The 21,057-nt window shown below is 45.3% G+C and overlaps 51 non-coding genes across 51 annotated transcripts; all 51 read right to left on the bottom strand.

The window, feature by feature from the left end:
- Window positions 1-215: 215 nt before the first annotated feature.
- On the bottom strand, window positions 216-286 carry trnag-gcc (transfer RNA glycine (anticodon GCC)). Its single transcript has one exon. It is a non-coding gene; the product is annotated as a tRNA-Gly (tRNA).
- Window positions 287-405: 119 nt separating this feature from the next.
- On the bottom strand, window positions 406-477 carry trnad-guc (transfer RNA aspartic acid (anticodon GUC)). Its single transcript has one exon. It is a non-coding gene; the product is annotated as a tRNA-Asp (tRNA).
- Window positions 478-1,027: 550 nt separating this feature from the next.
- Window positions 1,028-1,098, bottom strand: trnag-gcc (transfer RNA glycine (anticodon GCC)). The gene has a single exon. It is a non-coding gene; the product is annotated as a tRNA-Gly (tRNA).
- A 119-nt stretch (window positions 1,099-1,217) lies between these two features.
- trnad-guc (transfer RNA aspartic acid (anticodon GUC)) lies at window positions 1,218-1,289 on the bottom strand. The gene has a single exon. It is a non-coding gene; the product is annotated as a tRNA-Asp (tRNA).
- Window positions 1,290-1,838: 549 nt separating this feature from the next.
- On the bottom strand, window positions 1,839-1,909 carry trnag-gcc (transfer RNA glycine (anticodon GCC)). Its single transcript has one exon. It is a non-coding gene; the product is annotated as a tRNA-Gly (tRNA).
- A 117-nt stretch (window positions 1,910-2,026) lies between these two features.
- On the bottom strand, window positions 2,027-2,098 carry trnad-guc (transfer RNA aspartic acid (anticodon GUC)). The gene has a single exon. It is a non-coding gene; the product is annotated as a tRNA-Asp (tRNA).
- A 548-nt stretch (window positions 2,099-2,646) lies between these two features.
- trnag-gcc (transfer RNA glycine (anticodon GCC)) lies at window positions 2,647-2,717 on the bottom strand. The gene has a single exon. It is a non-coding gene; the product is annotated as a tRNA-Gly (tRNA).
- Window positions 2,718-2,836: 119 nt separating this feature from the next.
- Window positions 2,837-2,908, bottom strand: trnad-guc (transfer RNA aspartic acid (anticodon GUC)). The gene has a single exon. It is a non-coding gene; the product is annotated as a tRNA-Asp (tRNA).
- A 548-nt stretch (window positions 2,909-3,456) lies between these two features.
- On the bottom strand, window positions 3,457-3,527 carry trnag-gcc (transfer RNA glycine (anticodon GCC)). Its single transcript has one exon. It is a non-coding gene; the product is annotated as a tRNA-Gly (tRNA).
- Window positions 3,528-3,646: 119 nt separating this feature from the next.
- On the bottom strand, window positions 3,647-3,718 carry trnad-guc (transfer RNA aspartic acid (anticodon GUC)). Its single transcript has one exon. It is a non-coding gene; the product is annotated as a tRNA-Asp (tRNA).
- A 549-nt stretch (window positions 3,719-4,267) lies between these two features.
- trnag-gcc (transfer RNA glycine (anticodon GCC)) lies at window positions 4,268-4,338 on the bottom strand. The gene has a single exon. It is a non-coding gene; the product is annotated as a tRNA-Gly (tRNA).
- Window positions 4,339-4,456: 118 nt separating this feature from the next.
- Window positions 4,457-4,528, bottom strand: trnad-guc (transfer RNA aspartic acid (anticodon GUC)). The gene has a single exon. It is a non-coding gene; the product is annotated as a tRNA-Asp (tRNA).
- A 549-nt stretch (window positions 4,529-5,077) lies between these two features.
- On the bottom strand, window positions 5,078-5,148 carry trnag-gcc (transfer RNA glycine (anticodon GCC)). The gene has a single exon. It is a non-coding gene; the product is annotated as a tRNA-Gly (tRNA).
- A 117-nt stretch (window positions 5,149-5,265) lies between these two features.
- Window positions 5,266-5,337, bottom strand: trnad-guc (transfer RNA aspartic acid (anticodon GUC)). The gene has a single exon. It is a non-coding gene; the product is annotated as a tRNA-Asp (tRNA).
- Window positions 5,338-5,886: 549 nt separating this feature from the next.
- Window positions 5,887-5,957, bottom strand: trnag-gcc (transfer RNA glycine (anticodon GCC)). The gene has a single exon. It is a non-coding gene; the product is annotated as a tRNA-Gly (tRNA).
- Window positions 5,958-6,075: 118 nt separating this feature from the next.
- trnad-guc (transfer RNA aspartic acid (anticodon GUC)) lies at window positions 6,076-6,147 on the bottom strand. Its single transcript has one exon. It is a non-coding gene; the product is annotated as a tRNA-Asp (tRNA).
- A 549-nt stretch (window positions 6,148-6,696) lies between these two features.
- On the bottom strand, window positions 6,697-6,767 carry trnag-gcc (transfer RNA glycine (anticodon GCC)). The gene has a single exon. It is a non-coding gene; the product is annotated as a tRNA-Gly (tRNA).
- A 116-nt stretch (window positions 6,768-6,883) lies between these two features.
- On the bottom strand, window positions 6,884-6,955 carry trnad-guc (transfer RNA aspartic acid (anticodon GUC)). Its single transcript has one exon. It is a non-coding gene; the product is annotated as a tRNA-Asp (tRNA).
- A 549-nt stretch (window positions 6,956-7,504) lies between these two features.
- Window positions 7,505-7,575, bottom strand: trnag-gcc (transfer RNA glycine (anticodon GCC)). Its single transcript has one exon. It is a non-coding gene; the product is annotated as a tRNA-Gly (tRNA).
- A 119-nt stretch (window positions 7,576-7,694) lies between these two features.
- On the bottom strand, window positions 7,695-7,766 carry trnad-guc (transfer RNA aspartic acid (anticodon GUC)). The gene has a single exon. It is a non-coding gene; the product is annotated as a tRNA-Asp (tRNA).
- Window positions 7,767-8,315: 549 nt separating this feature from the next.
- On the bottom strand, window positions 8,316-8,386 carry trnag-gcc (transfer RNA glycine (anticodon GCC)). Its single transcript has one exon. It is a non-coding gene; the product is annotated as a tRNA-Gly (tRNA).
- Window positions 8,387-8,505: 119 nt separating this feature from the next.
- On the bottom strand, window positions 8,506-8,577 carry trnad-guc (transfer RNA aspartic acid (anticodon GUC)). The gene has a single exon. It is a non-coding gene; the product is annotated as a tRNA-Asp (tRNA).
- Window positions 8,578-9,126: 549 nt separating this feature from the next.
- Window positions 9,127-9,197, bottom strand: trnag-gcc (transfer RNA glycine (anticodon GCC)). The gene has a single exon. It is a non-coding gene; the product is annotated as a tRNA-Gly (tRNA).
- Window positions 9,198-9,316: 119 nt separating this feature from the next.
- trnad-guc (transfer RNA aspartic acid (anticodon GUC)) lies at window positions 9,317-9,388 on the bottom strand. The gene has a single exon. It is a non-coding gene; the product is annotated as a tRNA-Asp (tRNA).
- Window positions 9,389-9,937: 549 nt separating this feature from the next.
- On the bottom strand, window positions 9,938-10,008 carry trnag-gcc (transfer RNA glycine (anticodon GCC)). Its single transcript has one exon. It is a non-coding gene; the product is annotated as a tRNA-Gly (tRNA).
- Window positions 10,009-10,127: 119 nt separating this feature from the next.
- Window positions 10,128-10,199, bottom strand: trnad-guc (transfer RNA aspartic acid (anticodon GUC)). Its single transcript has one exon. It is a non-coding gene; the product is annotated as a tRNA-Asp (tRNA).
- Window positions 10,200-10,748: 549 nt separating this feature from the next.
- On the bottom strand, window positions 10,749-10,818 carry trnag-gcc (transfer RNA glycine (anticodon GCC)). Its single transcript has one exon. It is a non-coding gene; the product is annotated as a tRNA-Gly (tRNA).
- Window positions 10,819-10,938: 120 nt separating this feature from the next.
- On the bottom strand, window positions 10,939-11,010 carry trnad-guc (transfer RNA aspartic acid (anticodon GUC)). Its single transcript has one exon. It is a non-coding gene; the product is annotated as a tRNA-Asp (tRNA).
- Window positions 11,011-11,559: 549 nt separating this feature from the next.
- trnag-gcc (transfer RNA glycine (anticodon GCC)) lies at window positions 11,560-11,630 on the bottom strand. The gene has a single exon. It is a non-coding gene; the product is annotated as a tRNA-Gly (tRNA).
- A 119-nt stretch (window positions 11,631-11,749) lies between these two features.
- Window positions 11,750-11,821, bottom strand: trnad-guc (transfer RNA aspartic acid (anticodon GUC)). Its single transcript has one exon. It is a non-coding gene; the product is annotated as a tRNA-Asp (tRNA).
- Window positions 11,822-12,370: 549 nt separating this feature from the next.
- On the bottom strand, window positions 12,371-12,441 carry trnag-gcc (transfer RNA glycine (anticodon GCC)). Its single transcript has one exon. It is a non-coding gene; the product is annotated as a tRNA-Gly (tRNA).
- Window positions 12,442-13,180: 739 nt separating this feature from the next.
- Window positions 13,181-13,251, bottom strand: trnag-gcc (transfer RNA glycine (anticodon GCC)). Its single transcript has one exon. It is a non-coding gene; the product is annotated as a tRNA-Gly (tRNA).
- A 119-nt stretch (window positions 13,252-13,370) lies between these two features.
- On the bottom strand, window positions 13,371-13,442 carry trnad-guc (transfer RNA aspartic acid (anticodon GUC)). The gene has a single exon. It is a non-coding gene; the product is annotated as a tRNA-Asp (tRNA).
- A 549-nt stretch (window positions 13,443-13,991) lies between these two features.
- On the bottom strand, window positions 13,992-14,062 carry trnag-gcc (transfer RNA glycine (anticodon GCC)). Its single transcript has one exon. It is a non-coding gene; the product is annotated as a tRNA-Gly (tRNA).
- A 119-nt stretch (window positions 14,063-14,181) lies between these two features.
- trnad-guc (transfer RNA aspartic acid (anticodon GUC)) lies at window positions 14,182-14,253 on the bottom strand. The gene has a single exon. It is a non-coding gene; the product is annotated as a tRNA-Asp (tRNA).
- Window positions 14,254-14,802: 549 nt separating this feature from the next.
- Window positions 14,803-14,873, bottom strand: trnag-gcc (transfer RNA glycine (anticodon GCC)). The gene has a single exon. It is a non-coding gene; the product is annotated as a tRNA-Gly (tRNA).
- A 119-nt stretch (window positions 14,874-14,992) lies between these two features.
- trnad-guc (transfer RNA aspartic acid (anticodon GUC)) lies at window positions 14,993-15,064 on the bottom strand. The gene has a single exon. It is a non-coding gene; the product is annotated as a tRNA-Asp (tRNA).
- Window positions 15,065-15,613: 549 nt separating this feature from the next.
- Window positions 15,614-15,684, bottom strand: trnag-gcc (transfer RNA glycine (anticodon GCC)). Its single transcript has one exon. It is a non-coding gene; the product is annotated as a tRNA-Gly (tRNA).
- Window positions 15,685-15,803: 119 nt separating this feature from the next.
- trnad-guc (transfer RNA aspartic acid (anticodon GUC)) lies at window positions 15,804-15,875 on the bottom strand. The gene has a single exon. It is a non-coding gene; the product is annotated as a tRNA-Asp (tRNA).
- Window positions 15,876-16,424: 549 nt separating this feature from the next.
- On the bottom strand, window positions 16,425-16,495 carry trnag-gcc (transfer RNA glycine (anticodon GCC)). The gene has a single exon. It is a non-coding gene; the product is annotated as a tRNA-Gly (tRNA).
- Window positions 16,496-16,614: 119 nt separating this feature from the next.
- Window positions 16,615-16,686, bottom strand: trnad-guc (transfer RNA aspartic acid (anticodon GUC)). Its single transcript has one exon. It is a non-coding gene; the product is annotated as a tRNA-Asp (tRNA).
- Window positions 16,687-17,234: 548 nt separating this feature from the next.
- trnag-gcc (transfer RNA glycine (anticodon GCC)) lies at window positions 17,235-17,305 on the bottom strand. The gene has a single exon. It is a non-coding gene; the product is annotated as a tRNA-Gly (tRNA).
- Window positions 17,306-17,424: 119 nt separating this feature from the next.
- Window positions 17,425-17,496, bottom strand: trnad-guc (transfer RNA aspartic acid (anticodon GUC)). Its single transcript has one exon. It is a non-coding gene; the product is annotated as a tRNA-Asp (tRNA).
- Window positions 17,497-18,045: 549 nt separating this feature from the next.
- On the bottom strand, window positions 18,046-18,116 carry trnag-gcc (transfer RNA glycine (anticodon GCC)). Its single transcript has one exon. It is a non-coding gene; the product is annotated as a tRNA-Gly (tRNA).
- A 119-nt stretch (window positions 18,117-18,235) lies between these two features.
- trnad-guc (transfer RNA aspartic acid (anticodon GUC)) lies at window positions 18,236-18,307 on the bottom strand. The gene has a single exon. It is a non-coding gene; the product is annotated as a tRNA-Asp (tRNA).
- A 549-nt stretch (window positions 18,308-18,856) lies between these two features.
- Window positions 18,857-18,927, bottom strand: trnag-gcc (transfer RNA glycine (anticodon GCC)). The gene has a single exon. It is a non-coding gene; the product is annotated as a tRNA-Gly (tRNA).
- A 119-nt stretch (window positions 18,928-19,046) lies between these two features.
- On the bottom strand, window positions 19,047-19,118 carry trnad-guc (transfer RNA aspartic acid (anticodon GUC)). The gene has a single exon. It is a non-coding gene; the product is annotated as a tRNA-Asp (tRNA).
- A 549-nt stretch (window positions 19,119-19,667) lies between these two features.
- On the bottom strand, window positions 19,668-19,738 carry trnag-gcc (transfer RNA glycine (anticodon GCC)). Its single transcript has one exon. It is a non-coding gene; the product is annotated as a tRNA-Gly (tRNA).
- A 118-nt stretch (window positions 19,739-19,856) lies between these two features.
- Window positions 19,857-19,928, bottom strand: trnad-guc (transfer RNA aspartic acid (anticodon GUC)). Its single transcript has one exon. It is a non-coding gene; the product is annotated as a tRNA-Asp (tRNA).
- A 549-nt stretch (window positions 19,929-20,477) lies between these two features.
- Window positions 20,478-20,548, bottom strand: trnag-gcc (transfer RNA glycine (anticodon GCC)). Its single transcript has one exon. It is a non-coding gene; the product is annotated as a tRNA-Gly (tRNA).
- A 120-nt stretch (window positions 20,549-20,668) lies between these two features.
- On the bottom strand, window positions 20,669-20,740 carry trnad-guc (transfer RNA aspartic acid (anticodon GUC)). Its single transcript has one exon. It is a non-coding gene; the product is annotated as a tRNA-Asp (tRNA).
- Window positions 20,741-21,057: the final 317 nt, after the last annotated feature.

Raw genomic sequence — 21,057 nt, 5'->3', positions numbered from 1 at the left:
TAAATCACCTCACACACTGGAAGTCTGCAATGGATTCACCAAAGTCTCCTGAGAATGAGTAAATGTCCAAACTGTAAATGAAAGCAAAGTCATATTTTTCAAGAGTCAATTGAGAATTCGACCAAGACCAGAGATTTCTGTTGGCCTGGCAATCGAACACAGATTTCCTCCTCAGGGGTTTGGATACTTGTCGAAATGACATGTTCAAAACTTCTTGCATTGGCCGGGAATCGAACCCGGGCCTCCCGCGTGGCAGGCGAGAATTCTACCACTGAACAACCAATGCCTTGGAAAGCTGAGTTAACCCCAAAGGCTGGAAATCGTATCATAAAGCTTTTTTCCAAAGAATATTTTCCACTTTGTGGGCTCGGCAACATTGTTCACCCTAAAAAAAAGCAGTCCTTTCTCCCCGTCGGGGAATTGAACCCCGGTCTCCCGCGTGACAGGCGGGGATACTCACCACTATACTAACGAGGAGCAGGTGGGTAGGACATTTGAAAAAACGTGGAGCATTGGTACTAACCCTAAGTTTGGAGTGTTGGGCTTAAACCCTTCTTACAAAAAATATCTGTAGAGACTGAAAGGTTGGAGCTAGGAACTTCTACGACCCCTCTATGGAAAGCCGAGACTCTCACAAACACGTACATGTAGTCGATTCTGCTCTATACCGCTCACAAGCCACACAATACTAGTTAGAAGGTGAGGCGTTTGTGGGAAATCCCAGGACATTGTCACAAATGCCAAACTCAAGACAGTTGTCACTGACAAGTTGGTTACTCTTTCCCATTTAACAACTAAAGCCTTGCACAAAGTAAATCACCTCACACACTGGAAGTCTGCAATGGATTCACCAAAGTCTCCTGAGAATGAGTAAATGTCCAAACTGTAAATGAAAGCAAAGTCATATTTTTCAAGAGTCAATTGAGAATTCGACCAAGACCAGAGATTTCTGTTGGCCTGGCAATCGAACACAGATTTCCTCCTCAGGGGTTTGGATACTTGTCGAAATGACATGTTCAAAACTTCTTGCATTGGCCGGGAATCGAACCCGGGCCTCCCGCGTGGCAGGCGAGAATTCTACCACTGAACAACCAATGCCTTGGAAAGCTGAGTTAACCCCAAAGGCTGGAAATCGTATCATAAAGCTTTTTTCCAAAGAATATTTTCCACTTTGTGGGCTCGGCAACATTGTTCACCCTAAAAAAAAGCAGTCCTTTCTCCCCGTCGGGGAATTGAACCCCGGTCTCCCGCGTGACAGGCGGGGATACTCACCACTATACTAACGAGGAGCAGGTGGGTAGGACATTTGAAAAAACGTGGAGCATTGGTACTAACCCTAAGTTTGGAGTGTTGGGCTTAAACCCTTCTTACAAAAATATCTGTAGAGACTGAAAGGTTGGAGCTAGGAACTTCTACGACCCCTCTATGGAAAGCCGAGACTCTCACAAACACGTACATGTAGTCGATTCTGCTCTATACCGCTCACAAGCCACACAATACTAGTTAGAAGGTGAGGCGTTTGTGGGAAATCCCAGGACATTGTCACAAATGCCAAACTCAAGACAGTTGTCACTGACAAGTTGGTTACTCTTTCCCATTTAACAACTAAAGCCTTGCACAAAGTAAATCACCTCACACACTGGAAGTCTGCAATGGATTCACCAAAGTCTCCTGAGAATGAGTAAATGTCCAAACTGTAAATGAAAGCAAAGTCATATTTTTCAAGAGTCAATTGAGAATTCGACCAAGACCAGAGATTTCTGTTGGCCTGGCAATCGAACACAGATTTCCTCCTCAGGGGTTTGGATACTTGTCGAAATGACATGTTCAAAACTTCTTGCATTGGCCGGGAATCGAACCCGGGCCTCCCGCGTGGCAGGCGAGAATTCTACCACTGAACAACCAATGCCTTGGAAAGCTGAGTTAACCCCAAAGGCTGGAAATCGTATCATAAAGCTTTTTTCCAAAGAATATTTTCCACTTTGTGGGCTCGGCAACATTGTTCACCCTAAAAAAGCAGTCCTTTCTCCCCGTCGGGGAATTGAACCCCGGTCTCCCGCGTGACAGGCGGGGATACTCACCACTATACTAACGAGGAGCAGGTGGGTGGGACATTTGAAAAACGTGGAGCATTGGTACTAACCCTAAGTTTGGAGTGTTGGGCTTAAACCCTTCTTACAAAAATATCTGTAGAGACTGAAAGGTTGGAGCTAGGAACTTCTACGACCCCTCTATGGAAAGCCGAGACTCTCACAAACACGTACATGTAGTCGATTCTGCTCTATACCGCTCACAAGCCACACAATACTAGTTAGAAGGTGAGGCGTTTGTGGGAAATCCCAGGACATTGTCACAAATGCCAAACTCAAGACAGTTGTCACTGACAAGTTGGTTACTCTTTCCCATTTAACAACTAAAGCCTTGCACAAAGTAAATCACCTCACACACTGGAAGTCTGCAATGGATTCACCAAAGTCTCCTGAGAATGAGTAAATGTCCAAACTGTAAATGAAAGCAAAGTCATATTTTTCAAGAGTCAATTGAGAATTCGACCAAGACCAGAGATTTCTGTTGGCCTGGCAATCGAACACAGATTTCCTCCTCAGGGGTTTGGATACTTGTCGAAATGACATGTTCAAAACTTCTTGCATTGGCCGGGAATCGAACCCGGGCCTCCCGCGTGGCAGGCGAGAATTCTACCACTGAACAACCAATGCCTTGGAAAGCTGAGTTAACCCCAAAGGCTGGAAATCGTATCATAAAGCTTTTTTCCAAAGAATATTTTCCACTTTGTGGGCTCGGCAACATTGTTCACCCTAAAAAAAAGCAGTCCTTTCTCCCCGTCGGGGAATTGAACCCCGGTCTCCCGCGTGACAGGCGGGGATACTCACCACTATACTAACGAGGAGCAGGTGGGTAGGACATTTGAAAAACGTGGAGCATTGGTACTAACCCTAAGTTTGGAGTGTTGGGCTTAAACCCTTCTTACAAAAATATCTGTAGAGACTGAAAGGTTGGAGCTAGGAACTTCTACGACCCCTCTATGGAAAGCCGAGACTCTCACAAACACGTACATGTAGTCGATTCTGCTCTATACCGCTCACAAGCCACACAATACTAGTTAGAAGGTGAGGCGTTTGTGGGAAATCCCAGGACATTGTCACAAATGCCAAACTCAAGACAGTTGTCACTGACAAGTTGGTTACTCTTTCCCATTTAACAACTAAAGCCTTGCACAAAGTAAATCACCTCACACACTGGAAGTCTGCAATGGATTCACCAAAGTCTCCTGAGAATGAGTAAATGTCCAAACTGTAAATGAAAGCAAAGTCATATTTTTCAAGAGTCAATTGAGAATTCGACCAAGACCAGAGATTTCTGTTGGCCTGGCAATCGAACACAGATTTCCTCCTCAGGGGTTTGGATACTTGTCGAAATGACATGTTCAAAACTTCTTGCATTGGCCGGGAATCGAACCCGGGCCTCCCGCGTGGCAGGCGAGAATTCTACCACTGAACAACCAATGCCTTGGAAAGCTGAGTTAACCCCAAAGGCTGGAAATCGTATCATAAAGCTTTTTTCCAAAGAATATTTTCCACTTTGTGGGCTCGGCAACATTGTTCACCCTAAAAAAAAGCAGTCCTTTCTCCCCGTCGGGGAATTGAACCCCGGTCTCCCGCGTGACAGGCGGGGATACTCACCACTATACTAACGAGGAGCAGGTGGGTAGGACATTTGAAAAAACGTGGAGCATTGGTACTAACCCTAAGTTTGGAGTGTTGGGCTTAAACCCTTCTTACAAAAATATCTGTAGAGACTGAAAGGTTGGAGCTAGGAACTTCTACGACCCCTCTATGGAAAGCCGAGACTCTCACAAACACGTACATGTAGTCGATTCTGCTCTATACCGCTCACAAGCCACACAATACTAGTTAGAAGGTGAGGCGTTTGTGGGAAATCCCAGGACATTGTCACAAATGCCAAACTCAAGACAGTTGTCACTGACAAGTTGGTTACTCTTTCCCATTTAACAACTAAAGCCTTGCACAAAGTAAATCACCTCACACACTGGAAGTCTGCAATGGATTCACCAAAGTCTCCTGAGAATGAGTAAATGTCCAAACTGTAAATGAAAGCAAAGTCATATTTTTCAAGAGTCAATTGAGAATTCGACCAAGACCAGAGATTTCTGTTGGCCTGGCAATCGAACACAGATTTCCTCCTCAGGGGTTTGGATACTTGTCGAAATGACATGTTCAAAACTTCTTGCATTGGCCGGGAATCGAACCCGGGCCTCCCGCGTGGCAGGCGAGAATTCTACCACTGAACAACCAATGCCTTGGAAAGCTGAGTTAACCCCAAAGGCTGGAAATCGTATCATAAAGCTTTTTCCAAATAATATTTTCCACTTTGTGGGCTCGGCAACATTGTTCACCCTAAAAAAAAGCAGTCCTTTCTCCCCGTCGGGGAATTGAACCCCGGTCTCCCGCGTGACAGGCGGGGATACTCACCACTATACTAACGAGGAGCAGGTGGGTAGGACATTTGAAAAAACGTGGAGCATTGGTACTAACCCTAAGTTTGGAGTGTTGGGCTTAAACCCTTCTTACAAAAATATCTGTAGAGACTGAAAGGTTGGAGCTAGGAACTTCTACGACCCCTCTATGGAAAGCCGAGACTCTCACAAACACGTACATGTAGTCGATTCTGCTCTATACCGCTCACAAGCCACACAATACTAGTTAGAAGGTGAGGCGTTTGTGGGAAATCCCAGGACATTGTCACAAATGCCAAACTCAAGACAGTTGTCACTGACAAGTTGGTTACTCTTTCCCATTTAACAACTAAAGCCTTGCACAAAGTAAATCACCTCACACACTGGAAGTCTGCAATGGATTCACCAAAGTCTCCTGAGAATGAGTAAATGTCCAAACTGTAAATGAAAGCAAAGTCATATTTTTCAAGAGTCAATTGAGAATTCGACCAAGACCAGAGATTTCTGTTGGCCTGGCAATCGAACACAGATTTCCTCCTCAGGGGTTTGGATACTTGTCGAAATGACATGTTCAAAACTTCTTGCATTGGCCGGGAATCGAACCCGGGCCTCCCGCGTGGCAGGCGAGAATTCTACCACTGAACAACCAATGCCTTGGAAAGCTGAGTTAACCCCAAAGGCTGGAAATCGTATCATAAAGCTTTTTTCCAAAGAATATTTTCCACTTTGTGGGCTCGGCAACATTGTTCACCCTAAAAAAGCAGTCCTTTCTCCCCGTCGGGGAATTGAACCCCGGTCTCCCGCGTGACAGGCGGGGATACTCACCACTATACTAACGAGGAGCAGGTGGGTAGGACATTTGAAAAAACGTGGAGCATTGGTACTAACCCTAAGTTTGGAGTGTTGGGCTTAAACCCTTCTTACAAAAATATCTGTAGAGACTGAAAGGTTGGAGCTAGGAACTTCTACGACCCCTCTATGGAAAGCCGAGACTCTCACAAACACGTACATGTAGTCGATTCTGCTCTATACCGCTCACAAGCCACACAATACTAGTTAGAAGGTGAGGCGTTTGTGGGAAATCCCAGGACATTGTCACAAATGCCAAACTCAAGACAGTTGTCACTGACAAGTTGGTTACTCTTTCCCATTTAACAACTAAAGCCTTGCACAAAGTAAATCACCTCACACACTGGAAGTCTGCAATGGATTCACCAAAGTCTCCTGAGAATGAGTAAATGTCCAAACTGTAAATGAAAGCAAAGTCATATTTTTCAAGAGTCAATTGAGAATTCGACCAAGACCAGAGATTTCTGTTGGCCTGGCAATCGAACACAGATTTCCTCCTCAGGGGTTTGGATACTTGTCGAAATGACATGTTCAAAACTTCTTGCATTGGCCGGGAATCGAACCCGGGCCTCCCGCGTGGCAGGCGAGAATTCTACCACTGAACAACCAATGCCTTGGAAAGCTGAGTTAACCCCAAAGGCTGGAAATCGTATCATAAAGCTTTTTCCAAATAATATTTTCCACTTTGTGGGCTCGGCAACATTGTTCACCCTAAAAAAAAGCAGTCCTTTCTCCCCGTCGGGGAATTGAACCCCGGTCTCCCGCGTGACAGGCGGGGATACTCACCACTATACTAACGAGGAGCAGGTGGGTAGGACATTTGAAAAAACGTGGAGCATTGGTACTAACCCTAAGTTTGGAGTGTTGGGCTTAAACCCTTCTTACAAAAATATCTGTAGAGACTGAAAGGTTGGAGCTAGGAACTTCTACGACCCCTCTATGGAAAGCCGAGACTCTCACAAACACGTACATGTAGTCGATTCTGCTCTATACCGCTCACAAGCCACACAATACTAGTTAGAAGGTGAGGCGTTTGTGGGAAATCCCAGGACATTGTCACAAATGCCAAACTCAAGACAGTTGTCACTGACAAGTTGGTTACTCTTTCCCATTTAACAACTAAAGCCTTGCACAAAGTAAATCACCTCACACACTGGAAGTCTGCAATGGATTCACCAAAGTCTCCTGAGAATGAGTAAATGTCCAAACTGTAAATGAAAGCAAAGTCATATTTTTCAAGAGTCAATTGAGAATTCGACCAAGACCAGAGATTTCTGTTGGCCTGGCAATCGAACACAGATTTCCTCCTCAGGGGTTTGGATACTTGTCGAAATGACATGTTCAAAACTTCTTGCATTGGCCGGGAATCGAACCCGGGCCTCCCGCGTGGCAGGCGAGAATTCTACCACTGAACAACCAATGCCTTGGAAAGCTGAGTTAACCCCAAAGGCTGGAAATCGTATCATAAAGCTTTTTCCAAATAATATTTTCCACTTTGTGGGCTCGGCAACATTGTTCACCCTAAAAAAGCAGTCCTTTCTCCCCGTCGGGGAATTGAACCCCGGTCTCCCGCGTGACAGGCGGGGATACTCACCACTATACTAACGAGGAGCAGGTGGGTAGGACATTTGAAAAAACGTGGAGCATTGGTACTAACCCTAAGTTTGGAGTGTTGGGCTTAAACCCTTCTTACAAAAATATCTGTAGAGACTGAAAGGTTGGAGCTAGGAACTTCTACGACCCCTCTATGGAAAGCCGAGACTCTCACAAACACGTACATGTAGTCGATTCTGCTCTATACCGCTCACAAGCCACACAATACTAGTTAGAAGGTGAGGCGTTTGTGGGAAATCCCAGGACATTGTCACAAATGCCAAACTCAAGACAGTTGTCACTGACAAGTTGGTTACTCTTTCCCATTTAACAACTAAAGCCTTGCACAAAGTAAATCACCTCACACACTGGAAGTCTGCAATGGATTCACCAAAGTCTCCTGAGAATGAGTAAATGTCCAAACTGTAAATGAAAGCAAAGTCATATTTTTCAAGAGTCAATTGAGAATTCGACCAAGACCAGAGATTTCTGTTGGCCTGGCAATCGAACACAGATTTCCTCCTCAGGGGTTTGGATACTTGTCGAAATGACATGTTCAAAACTTCTTGCATTGGCCGGGAATCGAACCCGGGCCTCCCGCGTGGCAGGCGAGAATTCTACCACTGAACAACCAATGCCTTGGAAAGCTGAGTTAACCCCAAAGGCTGGAAATCGTATCATAAAGCTTTTTTCCAAAGAATATTTTCCACTTTGTGGGCTCGGCAACATTGTTCACCCTAAAAAAAAGCAGTCCTTTCTCCCCGTCGGGGAATTGAACCCCGGTCTCCCGCGTGACAGGCGGGGATACTCACCACTATACTAACGAGGAGCAGGTGGGTAGGACATTTGAAAAAACGTGGAGCATTGGTACTAACCCTAAGTTTGGAGTGTTGGGCTTAAACCCTTCTTACAAAAATATCTGTAGAGACTGAAAGGTTGGAGCTAGGAACTTCTACGACCCCTCTATGGAAAGCCGAGACTCTCACAAACACGTACATGTAGTCGATTCTGCTCTATACCGCTCACAAGCCACACAATACTAGTTAGAAGGTGAGGCGTTTGTGGGAAATCCCAGGACATTGTCACAAATGCCAAACTCAAGACAGTTGTCACTGACAAGTTGGTTACTCTTTCCCATTTAACAACTAAAGCCTTGCACAAAGTAAATCACCTCACACACTGGAAGTCTGCAATGGATTCACCAAAGTCTCCTGAGAATGAGTAAATGTCCAAACTGTAAATGAAAGCAAAGTCATATTTTTCAAGAGTCAATTGAGAATTCGACCAAGACCAGAGATTTCTGTTGGCCTGGCAATCGAACACAGATTTCCTCCTCAGGGGTTTGGATACTTGTCGAAATGACATGTTCAAAACTTCTTGCATTGGCCGGGAATCGAACCCGGGCCTCCCGCGTGGCAGGCGAGAATTCTACCACTGAACAACCAATGCCTTGGAAAGCTGAGTTAACCCCAAAGGCTGGAAATCGTATCATAAAGCTTTTTTCCAAAGAATATTTTCCACTTTGTGGGCTCGGCAACATTGTTCACCCTAAAAAAAAGCAGTCCTTTCTCCCCGTCGGGGAATTGAACCCCGGTCTCCCGCGTGACAGGCGGGGATACTCACCACTATACTAACGAGGAGCAGGTGGGTAGGACATTTGAAAAAACGTGGAGCATTGGTACTAACCCTAAGTTTGGAGTGTTGGGCTTAAACCCTTCTTACAAAAATATCTGTAGAGACTGAAAGGTTGGAGCTAGGAACTTCTACGACCCCTCTATGGAAAGCCGAGACTCTCACAAACACGTACATGTAGTCGATTCTGCTCTATACCGCTCACAAGCCACACAATACTAGTTAGAAGGTGAGGCGTTTGTGGGAAATCCCAGGACATTGTCACAAATGCCAAACTCAAGACAGTTGTCACTGACAAGTTGGTTACTCTTTCCCATTTAACAACTAAAGCCTTGCACAAAGTAAATCACCTCACACACTGGAAGTCTGCAATGGATTCACCAAAGTCTCCTGAGAATGAGTAAATGTCCAAACTGTAAATGAAAGCAAAGTCATATTTTTCAAGAGTCAATTGAGAATTCGACCAAGACCAGAGATTTCTGTTGGCCTGGCAATCGAACACAGATTTCCTCCTCAGGGGTTTGGATACTTGTCGAAATGACATGTTCAAAACTTCTTGCATTGGCCGGGAATCGAACCCGGGCCTCCCGCGTGGCAGGCGAGAATTCTACCACTGAACAACCAATGCCTTGGAAAGCTGAGTTAACCCCAAAGGCTGGAAATCGTATCATAAAGCTTTTTTCCAAAGAATATTTTCCACTTTGTGGGCTCGGCAACATTGTTCACCCTAAAAAAAAGCAGTCCTTTCTCCCCGTCGGGGAATTGAACCCCGGTCTCCCGCGTGACAGGCGGGGATACTCACCACTATACTAACGAGGAGCAGGTGGGTAGGACATTTGAAAAAACGTGGAGCATTGGTACTAACCCTAAGTTTGGAGTGTTGGGCTTAAACCCTTCTTACAAAAATATCTGTAGAGACTGAAAGGTTGGAGCTAGGAACTTCTACGACCCCTCTATGGAAAGCCGAGACTCTCACAAACACGTACATGTAGTCGATTCTGCTCTATACCGCTCACAAGCCACACAATACTAGTTAGAAGGTGAGGCGTTTGTGGGAAATCCCAGGACATTGTCACAAATGCCAAACTCAAGACAGTTGTCACTGACAAGTTGGTTACTCTTTCCCATTTAACAACTAAAGCCTTGCACAAAGTAAATCACCTCACACACTGGAAGTCTGCAATGGATTCACCAAAGTCTCCTGAGAATGAGTAAATGTCCAAACTGTAAATGAAAGCAAAGTCATATTTTTCAAGAGTCAATTGAGAATTCGACCAAGACCAGAGATTTCTGTTGGCCTGGCAATCGAACACAGATTTCCTCCTCAGGGGTTTGGATACTTGTCGAAATGACATGTTCAAAACTTCTTGCATTGGCCGGGAATCGAACCCGGGCCTCCCGCGTGGCAGGCGAGAATTCTACCACTGAACAACCAATGCCTTGGAAAGCTGAGTTAACCCCAAAGGCTGGAAATCGTATCATAAAGCTTTTTTCCAAAGAATATTTTCCACTTTGTGGGCTCGGCAACATTGTTCACCCTAAAAAAAAGCAGTCCTTTCTCCCCGTCGGGGAATTGAACCCCGGTCTCCCGCGTGACAGGCGGGGATACTCACCACTATACTAACGAGGAGCAGGTGGGTAGGACATTTGAAAAAACGTGGAGCATTGGTACTAACCCTAAGTTTGGAGTGTTGGGCTTAAACCCTTCTTACAAAAATATCTGTAGAGACTGAAAGGTTGGAGCTAGGAACTTCTACGACCCCTCTATGGAAAGCCGAGACTCTCACAAACACGTACATGTAGTCGATTCTGCTCTATACCGCTCACAAGCCACACAATACTAGTTAGAAGGTGAGGCGTTTGTGGGAAATCCCAGGACATTGTCACAAATGCCAAACTCAAGACAGTTGTCACTGACAAGTTGGTTACTCTTTCCCATTTAACAACTAAAGCCTTGCACAAAGTAAATCACCTCACACACTGGAAGTCTGCAATGGATTCACCAAAGTCTCCTGAGAATGAGTAAATGTCCAAACTGTAAATGAAAGCAAAGTCATATTTTTCAAGAGTCAATTGAGAATTCGACCAAGACCAGAGATTTCTGTTGGCCTGGCAATCGAACACAGATTTCCTCCTCAGGGGTTTGGATACTTGTCGAAATGACATGTTCAAAACTCCTTGCATTGGCCGGAATCGAACCCGGGCCTCCCGCGTGGCAGGCGAGAATTCTACCACTGAACAACCAATGCCTTGGAAAGCTGAGTTAACCCCAAAGGCTGGAAATCGTATCATAAAGCTTTTTTCCAAAGAATATTTTCCACTTTGTGGGCTCGGCAACATTGTTCACCCTAAAAAAAAAGCAGTCCTTTCTCCCCGTCGGGGAATTGAACCCCGGTCTCCCGCGTGACAGGCGGGGATACTCACCACTATACTAACGAGGAGCAGGTGGGTAGGACATTTGAAAAAACGTGGAGCATTGGTACTAACCCTAAGTTTGGAGTGTTGGGCTTAAACCCTTCTTACAAAAATATCTGTAGAGACTGAAAGGTTGGAGCTAGGAACTTCTACGACCCCTCTATGGAAAGCCGAGACTCTCACAAACACGTACATGTAGTCGATTCTGCTCTATACCGCTCACAAGCCACACAATACTAGTTAGAAGGTGAGGCGTTTGTGGGAAATCCCAGGACATTGTCACAAATGCCAAACTCAAGACAGTTGTCACTGACAAGTTGGTTACTCTTTCCCATTTAACAACTAAAGCCTTGCACAAAGTAAATCACCTCACACACTGGAAGTCTGCAATGGATTCACCAAAGTCTCCTGAGAATGAGTAAATGTCCAAACTGTAAATGAAAGCAAAGTCATATTTTTCAAGAGTCAATTGAGAATTCGACCAAGACCAGAGATTTCTGTTGGCCTGGCAATCGAACACAGATTTCCTCCTCAGGGGTTTGGATACTTGTCGAAATGACATGTTCAAAACTTCTTGCATTGGCCGGGAATCGAACCCGGGCCTCCCGCGTGGCAGGCGAGAATTCTACCACTGAACAACCAATGCCTTGGAAAGCTGAGTTAACCCCAAAGGCTGGAAATCGTATCATAAAGCTTTTTTCCAAAGAATATTTTCCACTTTGTGGGCTCGGCAACATTGTTCACCCTAAAAAAAAGCAGTCCTTTCTCCCCGTCGGGGAATTGAACCCCGGTCTCCCGCGTGACAGGCGGGGATACTCACCACTATACTAACGAGGAGCAGGTGGGTAGGACATTTGAAAAAACGTGGAGCATTGGTACTAACCCTAAGTTTGGAGTGTTGGGCTTAAACCCTTCTTACAAAAATATCTGTAGAGACTGAAAGGTTGGAGCTAGGAACTTCTACGACCCCTCTATGGAAAGCCGAGACTCTCACAAACACGTACATGTAGTCGATTCTGCTCTATACCGCTCACAAGCCACACAATACTAGTTAGAAGGTGAGGCGTTTGTGGGAAATCCCAGGACATTGTCACAAATGCCAAACTCAAGACAGTTGTCACTGACAAGTTGGTTACTCTTTCCCATTTAACAACTAAAGCCTTGCACAAAGTAAATCACCTCACACACTGGAAGTCTGCAATGGATTCACCAAAGTCTCCTGAGAATGAGTAAATGTCCAAACTGTAAATGAAAGCAAAGTCATATTTTTCAAGAGTCAATTGAGAATTCGACCAAGACCAGAGATTTCTGTTGGCCTGGCAATCGAACACAGATTTCCTCCTCAGGGGTTTGGATACTTGTCGAAATGACATGTTCAAAACTTCTTGCATTGGCCGGGAATCGAACCCGGGCCTCCCGCGTGGCAGGCGAGAATTCTACCACTGAACAACCAATGCCTTGGAAAGCTGAGTTAACCCCAAAGGCTGGAAATCGTATCATAAAGCTTTTTTCCAAAGAATATTTTCCACTTTGTGGGCTCGGCAACATTGTTCACCCTAAAAAAAAGCAGTCCTTTCTCCCCGTCGGGGAATTGAACCCGGTCTCCCGCGTGACAGGCGGGGATACTCACCACTATACTAACGAGGAGCAGGTGGGTAGGACATTTGAAAAAACGTGGAGCATTGGTACTAACCCTAAGTTTGGAGTGTTGGGCTTAAACCCTTCTTACAAAAATATCTGTAGAGACTGAAAGGTTGGAGCTAGGAACTTCTACGACCCCTCTATGGAAAGCCGAGACTCTCACAAACACGTACATGTAGTCGATTCTGCTCTATACCGCTCACAAGCCACACAATACTAGTTAGAAGGTGAGGCGTTTGTGGGAAATCCCAGGACATTGTCACAAATGCCAAACTCAAGACAGTTGTCACTGACAAGTTGGTTACTCTTTCCCATTTAACAACTAAAGCCTTGCACAAAGTAAATCACCTCACACACTGGAAGTCTGCAATGGATTCACCAAAGTCTCCTGAGAATGAGTAAATGTCCAAACTGTAAATGAAAGCAAAGTCATATTTTTCAAGAGTCAATTGAGAATTCGACCAAGACCAGAGATTTCTGTTGGCCTGGCAATCGAACACAGATTTCCTCCTCAGGGGTTTGGATACTTGTCGAAATGACATGTTCAAAACTTCTTGCATTGGCCGGGAATCGAACCCGGGCCTCCCGCGTGGCAGGCGAGAATTCTACCACTGAACAACCAATGCCTTGGAAAGCTGAGTTAACCCCAAAGGCTGGAAATCGTATCATAAAGCTTTTTTCCAAAGAATATTTTCCACTTTGTGGGCTCGGCAACATTGTTCACCCTAAAAAAAAGCAGTCCTTTCTCCCCGTCGGGGAATTGAACCCCGGTCTCCCGCGTGACAGGCGGGGATACTCACCACTATACTAACGAGGAGCAGGTGGGTAGGACATTTGAAAAAACGTGGAGCATTGGTACTAACCCTAAGTTTGGAGTGTTGGGCTTAAACCCTTCTTACAAAAATATCTGTAGAGACTGAAAGGTTGGAGCTAGGAACTTCTACGACCCCTCTATGGAAAGCCGAGACTCTCACAAACACGTACATGTAGTCGATTCTGCTCTATACCGCTCACAAGCCACACAATACTAGTTAGAAGGTGAGGCGTTTGTGGGAAATCCCAGGACATTGTCACAAATGCCAAACTCAAGACAGTTGTCACTGACAAGTTGGTTACTCTTTCCCATTTAACAACTAAAGCCTTGCACAAAGTAAATCACCTCACACACTGGAAGTCTGCAATGGATTCACCAAAGTCTCCTGAGAATGAGTAAATGTCCAAACTGTAAATGAAAGCAAAGTCATATTTTTCAAGAGTCAATTGAGAATTCGACCAAGACCAGAGATTTCTGTTGGCCTGGCAATCGAACACAGATTTCCTCCTCAGGGGTTTGGATACTTGTCGAAATGACATGTTCAAAACTTCTTGCATTGGCCGGGAATCGAACCCGGGCCTCCCGCGTGGCAGGCGAGAATTCTACCACTGAACAACCAATGCCTTGGAAAGCTGAGTTAACCCCAAAGGCTGGAAATCGTATCATAAAGCTTTTTTCCAAAGAATATTTTCCACTTTGTGGGCTCGGCAACATTGTTCACCCTAAAAAAAAGCAGTCCTTTCTCCCCGTCGGGGAATTGAACCCCGGTCTCCCGCGTGACAGGCGGGGATACTCACCACTATACTAACGAGGAGCAGGTGGGTAGGACATTTGAAAAAACGTGGAGCATTGGTACTAACCCTAAGTTTGGAGTGTTGGGCTTAAACCCTTCTTACAAAAATATCTGTAGAGACTGAAAGGTTGGAGCTAGGAACTTCTACGACCCCTCTATGGAAAGCCGAGACTCTCACAAACACGTACATGTAGTCGATTCTGCTCTATACCGCTCACAAGCCACACAATACTAGTTAGAAGGTGAGGCGTTTGTGGGAAATCCCAGGACATTGTCACAAATGCCAAACTCAAGACAGTTGTCACTGACAAGTTGGTTACTCTTTCCCATTTAACAACTAAAGCCTTGCACAAAGTAAATCACCTCACACACTGGAAGTCTGCAATGGATTCACCAAAGTCTCCTGAGAATGAGTAAATGTCCAAACTGTAAATGAAAGCAAAGTCATATTTTTCAAGAGTCAATTGAGAATTCGACCAAGACCAGAGATTTCTGTTGGCCTGGCAATCGAACACAGATTTCCTCCTCAGGGGTTTGGATACTTGTCGAAATGACATGTTCAAAACTTCTTGCATTGGCCGGGAATCGAACCCGGGCCTCCCGCGTGGCAGGCGAGAATTCTACCACTGAACAACCAATGCCTTGGAAAGCTGAGTTAACCCCAAAGGCTGGAAATCGTATCATAAAGCTTTTTTCCAAAGAATATTTTCCACTTTGTGGGCTCGGCAACATTGTTCACCCTAAAAAAAAGCAGTCCTTTCTCCCCGTCGGGGAATTGAACCCCGGTCTCCCGCGTGACAGGCGGGGATACTCACCACTATACTAACGAGGAGCAGGTGGGTAGGACATTTGAAAAAACGTGGAGCATTGGTACTAACCCTAAGTTTGGAGTGTTGGGCTTAAACCCTTCTTACAAAAATATCTGTAGAGACTGAAAGGTTGGAGCTAGGAACTTCTACGACCCCTCTATGGAAAGCCGAGACTCTCACAAACACGTACATGTAGTCGATTCTGCTCTATACCGCTCACAAGCCACACAATACTAGTTAGAAGGTGAGGCGTTTGTGGGAAATCCCAGGACATTGTCACAAATGCCAAACTCAAGACAGTTGTCACTGACAAGTTGGTTACTCTTTCCCATTTAACAACTAAAGCCTTGCACAAAGTAAATCACCTCACACACTGGAAGTCTGCAATGGATTCACCAAAGTCTCCTGAGAATGAGTAAATGTCCAAACTGTAAATGAAAGCAAAGTCATATTTTTCAAGAGTCAATTGAGAATTCGACCAAGACCAGAGATTTCTGTTGGCCTGGCAATCGAACACAGATTTCCTCCTCAGGGGTTTGGATACTTGTCGAAATGACATGTTCAAAACTTCTTGCATTGGCCGGGAATCGAACCCGGGCCTCCCGCGTGGCAGGCGAGAATTCTACCACTGAACAACCAATGCCTTGGAAAGCTGAGTTAACCCCAAAGGCTGGAAATCGTATCATAAAGCTTTTTTCCAAAGAATATTTTCCACTTTGTGGGCTCGGCAACATTGTTCACCCTAAAAAAAAGCAGTCCTTTCTCCCCGTCGGGGAATTGAACCCCGGTCTCCCGCGTGACAGGCGGGGATACTCACCACTATACTAACGAGGAGCAGGTGGGTAGGACATTTGAAAAAACGTGGAGCATTGGTACTAACCCTAAGTTTGGAGTGTTGGGCTTAAACCCTTCTTACAAAAATATCTGTAGAGACTGAAAGGTTGGAGCTAGGAACTTCTACGACCCCTCTATGGAAAGCCGAGACTCTCACAAACACGTACATGTAGTCGATTCTGCTCTATACCGCTCACAAGCCACACAATACTAGTTAGAAGGTGAGGCGTTTGTGGGAAATCCCAGGACATTGTCACAAATGCCAAACTCAAGACAGTTGTCACTGACAAGTTGGTTACTCTTTCCCATTTAACAACTAAAGCCTTGCACAAAGTAAATCACCTCACACACTGGAAGTCTGCAATGGATTCACCAAAGTCTCCTGAGAATGAGTAAATGTCCAAACTGTAAATGAAAGCAAAGTCATATTTTTCAAGAGTCAATTGAGAATTCGACCAAGACCAGAGATTTCTGTTGGCCTGGCAATCGAACACAGATTTCCTCCTCAGGGGTTTGGATACTTGTCGAAATGACATGTTCAAAACTTCTTGCATTGGCCGGGAATCGAACCCGGGCCTCCCGCGTGGCAGGCGAGAATTCTACCACTGAACAACCAATGCCTTGGAAAGCTGAGTTAACCCCAAAGGCTGGAAATCGTATCATAAAGCTTTTTTCCAAAGAATATTTTCCACTTTGTGGGCTCGGCAACATTGTTCACCCTAAAAAAAAGCAGTCCTTTCTCCCCGTCGGGAAATTGAACCCCGGTCTCCCGCGTGACAGGCGGGGATACTCACCACTATACTAACGAGGAGCAGGTGGGTGGGACATTTGAAAAAACGTGGAGCATTGGTACTAACCCTAAGTTTGGAGTGTTGGGCTTAAACCCTTCTTACAAAATATCTGTAGAGACTGAAAGGTTGGAGCTAGGAACTTCTACGACCCCTCTATGGAAAGCCGAGACTCTCACAAACACGTACATGTAGTCGATTCTGCTCTATACCGCTCACAAGCCACACAATACTAGTTAGAAGGTGAGGCGTTTGTGGGAAATCCCAGGACATTGTCACAAATGCCAAACTCAAGACAGTTGTCACTGACAAGTTGGTTACTCTTTCCCATTTAACAACTAAAGCCTTGCACAAAGTAAATCACCTCACACACTGGAAGTCTGCAATGGATTCACCAAAGTCTCCTGAGAATGAGTAAATGTCCAAACTGTAAATGAAAGCAAAGTCATATTTTTCAAGAGTCAATTGAGAATTCGACCAAGACCAGAGATTTCTGTTGGCCTGGCAATCGAACACAGATTTCCTCCTCAGGGGTTTGGATACTTGTCGAAATGACATGTTCAAAACTTCTTGCATTGGCCGGGAATCGAACCCGGGCCTCCCGCGTGGCAGGCGAGAATTCTACCACTGAACAACCAATGCCTTGGAAAGCTGAGTTAACCCCAAAGGCTGGAAATCGTATCATAAAGCTTTTTTCCAAAGAATATTTTCCACTTTGTGGGCTCGGCAACATTGTTCACCCTAAAAAAAAGCAGTCCTTTCTCCCCGTCGGGGAATTGAACCCCGGTCTCCCGCGTGACAGGCGGGGATACTCACCACTATACTAACGAGGAGCAGGTGGGTAGGACATTTGAAAAAACGTGGAGCATTGGTACTAACCCTAAGTTTGGAGTGTTGGGCTTAAACCCTTCTTACAAAAATATCTGTAGAGACTGAAAGGTTGGAGCTAGGAACTTCTACGACCCCTCTATGGAAAGCCGAGACTCTCACAAACACGTACATGTAGTCGATTCTGCTCTATACCGCTCACAAGCCACACAATACTAGTTAGAAGGTGAGGCGTTTGTGGGAAATCCCAGGACATTGTCACAAATGCCAAACTCAAGACAGTTGTCACTGACAAGTTGGTTACTCTTTCCCATTTAACAACTAAAGCCTTGCACAAAGTAAATCACCTCACACACTGGAAGTCTGCAATGGATTCACCAAAGTCTCCTGAGAATGAGTAAATGTCCAAACTGTAAATGAAAGCAAAGTCATATTTTTCAAGAGTCAATTGAGAATTCGACCAAGACCAGAGATTTCTGTTGGCCTGGCAATCGAACACAGATTTCCTCCTCAGGGGTTTGGATACTTGTCGAAATGACATGTTCAAAACTTCTTGCATTGGCCGGGAATCGAACCCGGGCCTCCCGCGTGGCAGGCGAGAATTCTACCACTGAACAACCAATGCCTTGGAAAGCTGAGTTAACCCCAAAGGCTGGAAATCGTATCATAAAGCTTTTTTCCAAAGAATATTTTCCACTTTGTGGGCTCGGCAACATTGTTCACCCTAAAAAAAAGCAGTCCTTTCTCCCCGTCGGGGAATTGAACCCCGGTCTCCCGCGTGACAGGCGGGGATACTCACCACTATACTAACGAGGAGCAGGTGGGTAGGACATTTGAAAAAACGTGGAGCATTGGTACTAACCCTAAGTTTGGAGTGTTGGGCTTAAACCCTTCTTACAAAAATATCTGTAGAGACTGAAAGGTTGGAGCTAGGAACTTCTACGACCCCTCTATGGAAAGCCGAGACTCTCACAAACACGTACATGTAGTCGATTCTGCTCTATACCGCTCACAAGCCACACAATACTAGTTAGAAGGTGAGGCGTTTGTGGGAAATCCCAGGACATTGTCACAAATGCCAAACTCAAGACAGTTGTCACTGACAAGTTGGTTACTCTTTCCCATTTAACAACTAAAGCCTTGCACAAAGTAAATCACCTCACACACTGGAAGTCTGCAATGGATTCACCAAAGTCTCCTGAGAATGAGTAAATGTCCAAACTGTAAATGAAAGCAAAGTCATATTTTTCAAGAGTCAATTGAGAATTCGACCAAGACCAGAGATTTCTGTTGGCCTGGCAATCGAACACAGATTTCCTCCTCAGGGGTTTGGATACTTGTCGAAATGACATGTTCAAAACTTCTTGCATTGGCCGGGAATCGAACCCGGGCCTCCCGCGTGGCAGGCGAGAATTCTACCACTGAACAACCAATGCCTTGGAAAGCTGAGTTAACCCCAAAGGCTGGAAATCGTATCATAAAGCTTTTTTCCAAAGAATATTTTCCACTTTGTGGGCTCGGCAACATTGTTCACCCTAAAAAAAAGCAGTCCTTTCTCCCCGTCGGGGAATTGAACCCCGGTCTCCCGCGTGACAGGCGGGGATACTCACCACTATACTAACGAGGAGCAGGTGGGTAGGACATTTGAAAAAACGTGGAGCATTGGTACTAACCCTAAGTTTGGAGTGTTGGGCTTAAACCCTTCTTACAAAAATATCTGTAGAGACTGAAAGGTTGGAGCTAGGAACTTCTACGACCCCTCTATGGAAAGCCGAGACTCTCACAAACACGTACATGTAGTCGATTCTGCTCTATACCGCTCACAAGCCACACAATACTAGTTAGAAGGTGAGGCGTTTGTGGGAAATCCCAGGACATTGTCACAAATGCCAAACTCAAGACAGTTGTCACTGACAAGTTGGTTACTCTTTCCCATTTAACAACTAAAGCCTTGCACAAAGTAAATCACCTCACACACTGGAAGTCTGCAATGGATTCACCAAAGTCTCCTGAGAATGAGTAAATGTCCAAACTGTAAATGAAAGCAAAGTCATATTTTTCAAGAGTCAATTGAGAATTCGACCAAGACCAGAGATTTCTGTTGGCCTGGCAATCGAACACAGATTTCCTCCTCAGGGGTTTGGATACTTGTCGAAATGACATGTTCAAAACTTCTTGCATTGGCCGGGAATCGAACCCGGGCCTCCCGCGTGGCAGGCGAGAATTCTACCACTGAACAACCAATGCCTTGGAAAGCTGAGTTAACCCCAAAGGCTGGAAATCGTATCATAAAGCTTTTTCCAAATAATATTTTCCACTTTGTGGGCTCGGCAACATTGTTCACCCTAAAAAAAAGCAGTCCTTTCTCCCCGTCGGGGAATTGAACCCCGGTCTCCCGCGTGACAGGCGGGGATACTCACCACTATACTAACGAGGAGCAGGTGGGTAGGACATTTGAAAAAACGTGGAGCATTGGTACTAACCCTAAGTTTGGAGTGTTGGGCTTAAACCCTTCTTACAAAAATATCTGTAGAGACTGAAAGGTTGGAGCTAGGAACTTCTACGACCCCTCTATGGAAAGCCGAGACTCTCACAAACACGTACATGTAGTCGATTCTGCTCTATACCGCTCACAAGCCACACAATACTAGTTAGAAGGTGAGGCGTTTGTGGGAAATCCCAGGACATTGTCACAAATGCCAAACTCAAGACAGTTGTCACTGACAAGTTGGTTACTCTTTCCCATTTAACAACTAAAGCCTTGCACAAAGTAAATCACCTCACACACTGGAAGTCTGCAATGGATTCACCAAAGTCTCCTGAGAATGAGTAAATGTCCAAACTGTAAATGAAAGCAAAGTCATATTTTTCAAGAGTCAATTGAGAATTCGACCAAGACCAGAGATTTCTGTTGGCCTGGCAATCGAACACAGATTTCCTCCTCAGGGGTTTGGATACTTGTCGAAATGACATGTTCAAAACTTCTTGCATTGGCCGGGAATCGAACCCGGGCCTCCCGCGTGGCAGGCGAGAATTCTACCACTGAACAACCAATGCCTTGGAAAGCTGAGTTAACCCCAAAGGCTGGAAATCGTATCATAAAGCTTTTTTCCAAAGAATATTTTCCACTTTGTGGGCTCGGCAACATTGTTCACCCTAAAAAAAAAGCAGTCCTTTCTCCCCGTCGGGGAATTGAACCCCGGTCTCCCGCGTGACAGGCGGGGATACTCACCACTATACTAACGAGGAGCAGGTGGGTAGGACATTTGAAAAAACGTGGAGCATTGGTACTAACCCTAAGTTTGGAGTGTTGGGCTTAAACCCTTCTTACAAAAATATCTGTAGAGACTGAAAGGTTGGAGCTAGGAACTTCTACGACCCCTCTATGGAAAGCCGAGACTCTCACAAACACGTACATGTAGTCGATTCTGCTCTATACCGCTCACAAGCCACACAATACTAGTTAGAAGGTGAGGCGTTTGTGGGAAATCCCAGGACATTGTCACAAATGCCAAACTCAAGACAGTTGTCACTGACAAGTTGGTTACTCTTTCCCATTTAACAAC

Source organism: Oncorhynchus keta, unplaced genomic scaffold, assembly GCF_023373465.1.
Source record: "Oncorhynchus keta strain PuntledgeMale-10-30-2019 unplaced genomic scaffold, Oket_V2 Un_contig_1083_pilon_pilon, whole genome shotgun sequence".
Lineage (NCBI taxonomy): Eukaryota > Metazoa > Chordata > Actinopteri > Salmoniformes > Salmonidae > Oncorhynchus > Oncorhynchus keta.
The sequence above is the reverse complement of the archived record's forward strand: the minus strand, read 5'-3'. Positions and strand labels throughout refer to the sequence as shown.